Source organism: Tenrec ecaudatus, chromosome 4 (genome assembly GCF_050624435.1).
Source record: "Tenrec ecaudatus isolate mTenEca1 chromosome 4, mTenEca1.hap1, whole genome shotgun sequence".
Classification (NCBI taxonomy): domain Eukaryota; kingdom Metazoa; phylum Chordata; class Mammalia; order Afrosoricida; family Tenrecidae; genus Tenrec; species Tenrec ecaudatus.
Window position 1 is genome coordinate 8,602,986 of NC_134533.1, and position 10,397 is coordinate 8,613,382.

Here is a 10,397-nt window from a genome sequence, read left to right on the forward strand (position 1 = left end):
TTGCTACAGGTCTGTTAAATTTTCCCATTTCTTCTTTAGTCAAGCTAGTTTATGCACTTTATGAGTTTGTCCATTTTGTCTAATTTGTTGGTATACAGTTGTTCATAAAAATTCTTTTATAATCCCTTTTCTTTATTTTTTTAAAAATTAATCATTTTATTGGGAGCTCTTACAGAGCTTATAACAATCCATAATTCAATCACACTTGTATCAAGAACACTGTGCATATGTTGCCATCATCATTTCCAAAACATTTTCTTCCTACTAGAGTCCTTGGTATCAATTCCTTTTCCCCACCCTCCCTCCCCGACCCTCCCACCCTCAAGAATCCTTGATCAATTATATATTATTTTGTATCTTACACCGTCCATTGTCTCCCTTCACCCACATTTCTATTACTTGTCCTCCTTGAGGGTGGGAGCGAGCTATAAATCCAACCTTGTGATCAGTTCCCTCTTTCTCCCCCTTTCCTCCTTTCCCTACCCTCATGGTATCATCACTGCCACTATTCCTGAGGGGTTTATCTGTCCTGGATTCCCTGTGTTTCCAGTTCTGATCTGTACCAGTGTATATGCTCTGGTTCAGTGGGATTTGTAAGGTAGAACTGGGTCATGATAGTGGGGAGGTGGGGGGAGGAAGCATTCAAGAACTAGAGGAAAGCTGTATGTTTCGTTGGTGCTATACTGCACCCTGGCTGACTAGTCCCTTCCTTGTGACCCTTTTGTGAGGGATGTCCAATTGTATACAGATGGGCTCTGGGTCTCACTCCGACCCCCTCATTTGCATTGATAGCATTGTTTTGGGTCTTCTAATGCCTGAGACCTGATCCCGTTGACACCTCGTGATCACACAGGCTGGTGTGCTTCTTGCAGGTGGGCTGCGTTGCTTCCCTGCCTGATGGCCGCTTGTTTAGCTTTTGTTTCTGTAGGATAAGTAGCAACATCCCCACTTTCATTTCAGGTGCTAGTAGTTTTCATTTTATTCTTTATTCGTCTAACCAAAACTGTGTTCTTTTTATTTGTGTCTTTAGAGAACTAACTTCTGGCTTCCATTATCTCTATTATTGATGTTGTTTATTTCCTTTATCTCTGCTCTGGTCTTCACGATTTCTTCTTTTTCTCATGGCGTGTGAGCACTCTTTCCTTCCTCTCTCTCCTCTGGCTGTAAGGTTACGCGATTGATGTGGGATCTTTCTTCTTTTCCATGGAGACGTTTATACCGGTACCTTTTCTTCTAAGCAGCGTCTTCACTGTGCCCTGTCGGTCTGGTATGCCATGTTGTCGTTTTCCTTCATCTCCGAGTACTTCCTAACTTCTCTTTTGATTGCTTCTTTGGTGGATTGATTAGAGAACAGTGTGCTGTTTGATGGACGCACCTTTGTGAAATATCCAGTTTTCCTTCCATCATTGATTTCTACTTTTCTTCCAGATTGCTCGGCAAATAGAGTTCCTAAAATATTCATATTTTAAAATCTATTGAGGTTTGTTTTGTTAGTTAGAATATGAATTACCCAGAGAATGATCCTTATGTCCAAGAAAGACCTCTTCCAATGGCCTCTGACTTCTCATGGTTGGCTGTTCAGAGCAGGAAGGTGTCGGGAGTTTGAGGAGGGAGCAACGGGAGAGAGCCTACAGGAAAGCAGGTGGCCTTGAGACTTTAGCCACGTTCCACTCTTTACGGTGGGAGTCGAGTGGCCAAGGAGTTGGGCTGTTAGTCCTGGTAGACTAGAGGAACAAATTCACAGAGACGCTCATATGTGTATAAGAGAGTTTAATATAAAGAGTAATTGTCCATGATGAAAGCATCTGACCCAGTTCAGTCCAAGCCCATAAGTCCAATATTAGCCCCTATGTCTGATACCACTCTACAAAGTCCTCTTCAGACTCGCACAACACACGCAGTGACGCCAAATGCAGGATGATCACAGCCCAGTGGGTAAAAAGTCTTTGGATCCAGTGGCATTGTAAGCACCTCAGCGCTGGCAGGGATCTCCACGTGGCTTCTCCAGCTCCCAGGGCTGCATCACGGTGGGTCTATGTGGCTTCTCCTCAGGGATGTCATGCAGGAAGTGAGCCTTGTCGGTAGAGTGTTTTCCAGAGACAAAATAGAGAGAAGTGTCTCCTGCCTCCAAGGAGGAAAATACAGCAGTTCCCAGGAGTCTCAGGGGAAGGCCACGCCCACACAGAGACCTCATTGGCTATGACCCGATTGGCAGACTAGACTCCACCCCTTCACTCTTAATCTTCAAATTGACAGACGATTATATAAGGACCACGTGGGTCACCAGGGCTGGCGCTTGACCAGGTGAGAAGGTGGACAGAGACAACTGTTATCTGAGACACGTGCGGGGACACGAGGGAGTTGCTGGGACACGGGTGCAGGGTAAAGAGGGGGTGAGGACTCGGAGGGGAGGGACAGCGGAGAGTAGGGGGGTGGTCACTGGGATTTTGAGATGAGTGGAGATCGAGGACTCGTTAGAGGCCTGATCCTGGAGGCAGTGAGGACACAGATAGGCGGGCTGTTCCCAGAGAGAGAGGCCTGGTGGAGCTCTTGAGTCGGGCCACTTCCTATAGGTCTACATCAGGGGTTGGCAGGCTTTTGAGATGGAAGCGCCGATCCTGCCCCTCACAGCCATTTGAAAATTATCTGAGAGCCAAATATATATACATATTTCACCAACAAAACAAATCACCCTTGTCTGAATAATATCCTTTAAACATTTTTCAATGTTACTTCAGGGCCACATGTATGTACCAAAAGAGCATCAGCTGGCCAACAGTTGGTCTAGATCAGGGGTCCTCAAACTACGGCCCGAGGGCCACATGCAGACTGATGAGGACTTTTGCGCCATTTTGCTTTTTTTACTTCAAAATAAGATATGTGCAGTGTGCATAGAACTTGTTCATAGTTGTTTTTTTTTTTAACCTATAGTCCGGCCCTCCAACGGGTCTGAGGGACAGTGAACTGACCCACATCATCATCTCAAGGGTGAGTGGATGGCGGAGGACGGGACTGTGGGAGGGGAGAGGGTGAGGGAGCAAAGAGAGGGGGCAACTGGACTGTAGAAGAGGCAGGGAGCGGTTCCTAAGAGACTTGGCCTCGGCCCTGCCCACTCCCAGTGTTGGTGAGTATCAGCAGGCATCGGAGAGATGGCATGGCTTCCAAACCAGGCTTACAGGAAACTCGCTTGTCCACTTGTTTTGTTCTGCTTGGAGTAGGGACACATGGTAGAGACATCGCTCTGGCTGGATCCTGCAGTAGGGTTTTTTTGGGTGTGATTCCTCCCCACCCCCACCACTGACAACACACACACACACACACACACACACACACACACACACACACGCACACACGCCACTCTGGGTCCTGTGGTGATGGCAGCTGCCCCCGGTCCCAGGCCAGGCAGCAGAAAGGGCAGGCCAGGCAGGCGCGCTCGCTGCCAATGACTCAGCGAAGTCCGGGGCCCAGCAGGGCTGGCTGAAGGGCCGGAGGAGGTGGCTGCCCAAACTGGCTGCGTGTTGCTCACTGCTTGCCAGGGCTCCGTCCCCCGAAGCCTCGTAGAGCTTGGCACGTGGCAGGAGAGCCCCTGTCCCCAGCTTTGGCTTGTCTGAGTTCTTTGAGACGGTGAGGGAAAAGCAGGGTCCTCTTCCGGAGGAAAGACAAGAACTGGCCCCTCGGAAGGGATCGGCCAGCCCCCTGTGTTCGCTGGTGTCCGAGGGCCCCAGAGGGAGGGCAGGAGAGCCTGAGAGCCCTTTTCTCCCCGTCGGTCTTTAGAGCCCTGGCTTTTGCTGCCTCCTTCACAGAGCCCTTTCTAGAACACCCCTCCTCCCCTCCTCTCCATGACCCCCCCCCCCCGGACTGTTCCTTTTACCAGAGGCCACCCACACCAACCCAAACCATCTCTCCTGCCATGTCTGTTCACCCCGAGGGGGTGAGCCCTCCTACCCCTGACCACCCCATGGGGCTGGAGCGATCACTGCTGACAAAAATACTCTGCTGGGTCTCTGAGGGCAGGCCGAGTCTGGCTCCCCAGGGCCCAGCACAGCACTGGGCACTCGGACCAGGGCTTACGCCAGGCAGGGGAAGAGGCACGGGGTGCTCTACCGTCAGATCCAGGCTCTCTGGGTCTCAGTCTTCTCACCTGTCAAACAGACGTGATACCCCTCCAGGCAATCTTGAGGACAAGAGGTCAAGGTTCTCAAGGGTCGTCCCCTCCTCCCGCGGTCCGAGTGCTCCCACAGAAGCAACTAGAGAGCCCAGCGTAAGGAGGCCCCCAGGTCCAACTTCTCCCGCAGCAACGGGAGAGCCAGCCTCCTGGGTGCAGTTTGCTCCCAACTCCCCATCTGAAGTTTGGACCGACAGATGGCTCGGGCTTCGTGATGGTGAGGATCATGCTGGGAATGTGGTTGGTGCTGCGGGGGGTGGGGAGCGGGGGGGGGGGTGTGTGGCGCCGCGCATGCGCATGGGGGTCGTGCCACGGAGGACGGCTCTGGGGCCTGTGTGGGACGGCTAGAGGTGTGGTAACGCCACCACATTGATTCCAACTCATTGCGACCCGTGGGGCAGGGTAGGACATCCCCGTGGGAGTCCAGCACTGCAGTTCTTGACGGACAACCTCATCTTTCCCCAAGGAGGGGCGGAGGGGGTTCAAACTGCTGACCTGCTGGCTGGCAGCTCAGTGCAGAAGCAGGATGCCCAAGGACGCCGGCTACTGGTACCAGTGGCAAGGGTGGTGGCGAGGGCGGTGATTCATGGTGCTGATGAGCAGAGTGAGTGGGTGGAGGGAGGTGGTGATAACGACAATACGGTCAGGGGTTGACAGAAGTGATGAGGAGGAAGGTGGGAGTGGCGATGGCGGGGATAATGGTCATGGAGGGGACAGTGACAGTGCGGATCAAGCTCCTGCTTTTAACTCGGAGGTGGGCTGGGGCTGCCAGGGAGCAAAGGGGAAGTCCGTGTCCCTGCCTCGGTGCTCCTGTGACTCCTCCTTCTCACATGTGCCCCCACCCCCCATGTCACCAGCCCCTTCACACACGCATCCTCCTCCTCTATCTCCATCGCCTCTTCTAGGAAGCCCCCAGATGGTCCCCACGTGGCTCCCTCAATGGCCAGGGAAGCGAGCCCCTGGCTTCTGGAGGTGGCCAGCTCTGGACCAGGGTCCAGTCTTACCCCGATGCAACCGGAAGACTGTAGACAAAGTTTTCCAGAGAGAAAAGAGGCCTTTCTCTCCAGTTAGCTTCCAGAGTCCTCCCTGGAGCGGCTCACGGACTCCTCCTCTGCGCCAGGCCTGCCGCCTGCCAGGTCCCAGTGGGCACTCAGTCAATACTGCCCCATCTCCTATCCCTGGTATTATTCCAGAACATTCACTGGTGGAGGTGGACTGAGTTTTCCTCTGGCCTGAAGGCTGCTGAGCCCTGGGAGTCAGCGAGGGCAGTCACCTGTGTGTACCAGCCGCCTACGCAGATGGACGCTGGCAGTGGGGAGGTTGACGGGCGGGGGGCAGGGTGGGGAGGAAGCTGTGGGCTGCCAGCACCATCTCGGGCAGGCGGCCAGCGTTTGGGGGGTGAGTATCCTTCTGAGGCTTTAATTGGCCCCCTGGTGTGATTGCAGCAGGGCTGACCACAGGCCCTGAGCTGTAGAATCATTCTCTCCATCTTCCCAGGAGCCCCCGGCCCAAGGGCTTCCTGAAGCCCACCGACAGAACACATCTGCTCTAAGTAGGTCAAGGAGAGCGCGGGGAGGGCCGGGCTCTCCTTGCCTCGCCATCCTCTCCTTTCATGTGCTGGGCGGCTGCCTCCTTGCACCAGAAGGACTTCGCTCTCCTGGCTGGGTCAAAGCGCCGTCTCATGGTCTCATGTTAAAGTTCAACGGAGAGATGTTAACCAGCTGTCGGCACCAGGCTCATCAGAGCGGGCAGGGCTCAGCAGGTTGAGCTTTGCCCAGTTCTGTGGAGGGTCCTGCCAAACTGCTGTCGCCCACTGGCACACTTTAACCAGGATGCGGGGGATGCTCCCCCTTCTGGCCCTGGGCCAATCAGACGCCGAAGGCCCACGGGAAGCAGGTAGATGCGGGTTTGGAGTCCCGGTGGCGGGGTACAAGGTTTGAGTTTTACACGGGGGTGGGAGGGTGCTGCAGAAGAAAGGCCGGTCAAGTTGCACCCCCCCCCCCCAACCATCCCGAAAACCAGCCACTGAAGACCTCACGGAGCTCAGGTGAGCACGCTGTGCCGGTGAGCCAGAGAGGGCCCGGCGGCCAGGGGTCTCTGCCCTCCCAGGGTTTGCTGGCTGTCCTCCTGGCCTTGTGACCCACAGTGGTTCTGGGTGGACACGAGCACAGGCCGGGAGAAAGGGCAGAGCCCCTCCGTATCTCACAAGAGGACAGAGCGGCAGGTTTGGCTGGGCCTTTCCTCTGCTTCTCTGGGTGGTGGTGGTTGAGGTGGGGCAGGAAGTAGCCCATGATGGCTGTCAGTGAAGCATGAATAAGCCCCACAGGGTCGTGTGCAGAGGAAGCCTCTCCGGGGCTGGGGCAGATGGAAGCTCAGTGACGGTGGGGGTGGTTCGAAGCCCCCGCAGGGCAGACAAGACCGGCTTGTGCTGGTGTCTCAGGCAGCACGCGGCCACCTCGTTCTCCCGCGGCGGGGCTCGTGGGCTCCTAAGCCTGACCCTGGGGTTCATCTGCTGGCCACCAGGGCTCCTTTCCATGTCAGGGGGGAAGGTCCTGGAACCAGAGGTCGCGTGGCCAACTGGTTAGACATGCAGATTTTGGGGGGTGGGAGTGGTGGGGGAAGTTAGGCAGCCAGGACTTTGCACCCCTGCTCTGCTCCAGCTGTGTGGCCTTGGGGAAGTTGCCTGACCCCTCTGGGCCCCGAGTCCTTCCCCTGTGAGCACAGGGCGGCAGGTGTTCTGATCCCCTAAGACTCGTGGGGACCAGCCGATGTGGCGGACGCCGCCTGGAACCAGCTCTGCACAACCGCGTGCCCTGGACGTGTCCTTACCGCGCTTCTTCTGTGAGGACCCAGAGGGGCCGGGCCCACGCCCACTGTCTTTATCATCGCCACGCCTGAGCGCTCAACTGCAGGACAGTGGGCCAGCACAGAGCGGGCACTTTGGAACTGGGGGGCGGGGGACCAGAGACCAATAAAGCCACACCCACCGCTGTGGGCTCCGGAGCCCAGAGACTCACTCTTCACCTACTAAGCGAGCGGCTGGCGGTTTCCAAGCGCCGGCCCTTTGGATCACAGCCCATGGGTGACCACCACCCCGCCAAGGCTCCTTCACCCACTGCTGATGGGACTGTCCAACAGGGCGGCCACTGGGCTCCCCAAGAGAGGACACAGAATTTCCACGCGCTGGTGGTTTGGGGCTGTCACGGTGCGGCCGGCTCAGAGTGACCTGCGCCCGAGCCAGCAGCTGTCGGGCATCTCTCGGAGGGTCTTGGTCCTGTTCATCACCCTCCACCTTCTTTTCCAGGGACCGGTCCGTGCTGACTCCGTGCCCAAAGGACAGCCTCGCTTCTCAGGAGTGTTCTGGGTGGGCGTCTTCCCAAGCACTTCGCTGCTCTCCTAGTGGTCCGTGGCGCTGGATGCTCGGCGCTCTTTGCGACACCAGAACTCAAATGCCACCGCGTGTCCTGTGTCCTACTCATCGCCCAGCGTCCGCATGCCACGCGAGGAGATCACAGAGACCGTGGCTTGGTCCTCAGAGGACCACTGTTTAATACTCAAAAGGGGTCTTTTGCAGCAGATTCGCCACGGTCACGCAAGCCACGAAAAGCAAGGATGCTCCTTCGAGGACTGACGTGTGCCTGGCCCGAGCCATGGACATTTTTTCACCTCACACCTGTACGAAAGGTGGAGCTTGAATAAGGAAGACTCGGTGCATTGGAATGTCGGTGCTGGGAAGAGTCTGGAAAGGACCCCGGATGGCCAAGAGAACAGACTCATCAGAAACGAGGAGCTGATATCAAGGGTTCAAGTAGAAAGCAAATGTTTTGAGAACGATGATGGCAACACATGTACAAGTGTGCTTGACACGATGGATGGATTGTGATAAGAGTTGTACGAGCCCTAATAAAATGATTAAAAAAGGAAATGATTAAAATGATTTTAAAAAAAGAACAAACTCGTCTGTCTTGGAAGAAGTACCTCCAGCGTGCTCCGCAGAAGCAAGAGCGGCGAGACTTTGTCTCCCATGCTTTGGACGTGTCGTCAGGAGAGACCAGTCCCTGGAGAAGGGCACCGTGCTTGGCAAAGCAGAGGGACAGCGAAGAAGTGCAAGGCCCTCGACGAGATGGAGCGATGCCGGGGCTGCCACGGTGGGCTGGCACAGCCACCACGGCGAGGCACCGGCTTGAAGCCCCTCACGAGAGCAGCAGACACTGACTGATTGCTGCCCGACTGCCGTCTCCGGGGTGTTGACTGTGGACCCGCGTCCAGTGAAATCTTCGACCCCGTCAGGCTTGTCCCCATTTGGGGTGCAGTTGCTTCTGGGCCCAGGGGTGAGGGTTTTGTTTCCTGTCCATCGAGGCGCCCTGCGTACCCGGGGTTTCATCTCTGAGCTTCCTCAGCTAGTGCTTCCAGTCCTCTTGGCTTTCGACCCGCACGGCGGCGGCACCTGCAGTGTGCAGACTGTCAGCGCGCCTTGCTCTTTCCCATCTAGGCCAGCTTCTGGGAGGACTTGCTCAGCATACAGACTGACCAGGTCTGGTGATTAGATACGAGCCTGGCTTAAACCTTTCCTGATTTTTAAAAAATTGTTTTATTAGGGGCTCATACATCTCTCATCACAATCCATCCATACATCAATTGTGTAAAGCATATTTGTACATTCACTGGCCTCATCATTCTCAAAACATTTGCTCTCCACTTAAGCCCCTGGCATCAGCTCCTCATTTTCCCTTCCCTCCCCCCTCCCCCTCCCTCATGAAACCTTGATAATTTATAAGTTATTATTACTTTGTCATATCTTAACACGGTCCGACATCTCCCTTCACCTACTTTTCTGTTGTCTATCCCCCATGGAGGAGGTTATGTGTAGATCCTTGTAATTGGTTCCCCCTTTCCAACCCACTGTCCCTCCATCTTCCTGGTACCGCCACTCTCACCACTGGTCTTGAACGGATCATCCGCCCTGGATTCCCTGTGTTTCCAGTTCCTATCTGTACCAGTGTATATCCTCTGGTCTAGCCAGACTTGTAAGGTAGAATTCAGATCATGATGGGGGCGGGGAGGAAGCATTTAGGAACTAGAGGAAAGTTGTATGTTTCATCGTTGATACATCACACTCTGACTGGCTCGTCTCTTCCCCAAGACCCTTCTGTAAGGGGTGTCCAGTGGCCTCCAAATGGGCTTTGGGTCTCTACTATGCACTCCCTCCCTCTTTCACAATGATATGATTTTTTGTTCTGATGATGCCTGATACTTGAACAATTTGACACCTCGTGATCACACAGGCTGATGTGCTTCTTCCATGTGGCCTTTGTTGCTTCTGAGCTAGATGGCCACTTGTTTACCTTCAAGCCTTTAAAACCCCAGACTCTATATCTTTTGATAGCCGGGCACCATCAGCTTTCTTCACCACATTTGCTTATGCACCCATTTGTCTTCAGCAATCACATTGGGAAGGTGAGCATCATGAAATGCCAGTTTAATAGAAGAAAGTATTCTTGCATTGAGGGAGTACTTGAGTGGAGGCCCAATGTCCTTCTGCTACCTTAATACTAAACCTATAAATATATGCACATAGATCTATTTCCCCATCCTCATATATATTTACATATGTACATGCCTTTAATTAGTCTTCTATAAATGCCCTTTGCCTCCCAGCTCTTTCCTCTATTTCCTTTGACTTTCCTCTTGTCCCACTATTATGCTCAGTCTTCATTTGGGTTTCAGTAATTCCTCTTGGTTACATTACCTTTGATCGCATCCTACCAGACCTCCCACACCCTCCTCACAACCGATTTGGATCACTTGTTGTTCCCTTGTCCCTGGGTTTGTTAACGTCACTACCTTCCCCCCACCTTCCCCTCTCCCGTCCCCCGGAACTGTCAGTCCCATTGTTTTCTCCTCCAGCCTTTTCTGATTTGCAACCATAGTCCTTTCAGAGTGACCTTCTTCTTCTCCTGGCCCTCGAACTGATGCTGGCCCACAGCAACCCTATAGGACAGGGCAGAACCGCCCCTGTGGATTTCTGAGCCTGTAACTCTTCAAGGCAGTAGAAAGCCCCATTTTTCTCCCTCAGAGTGGCTGGTGGTTCTGAACTGTCGACCTTACAGTTAGCCCAGTGCATCGCCATTATGCCACCAGGGATCCCCCAGGGTTACCATACAGACCAGTACTCTCACTCCAGGTGTAGCCCAAAGACAAGGACCCAATGGACACTGAATGTCAAGCGCTT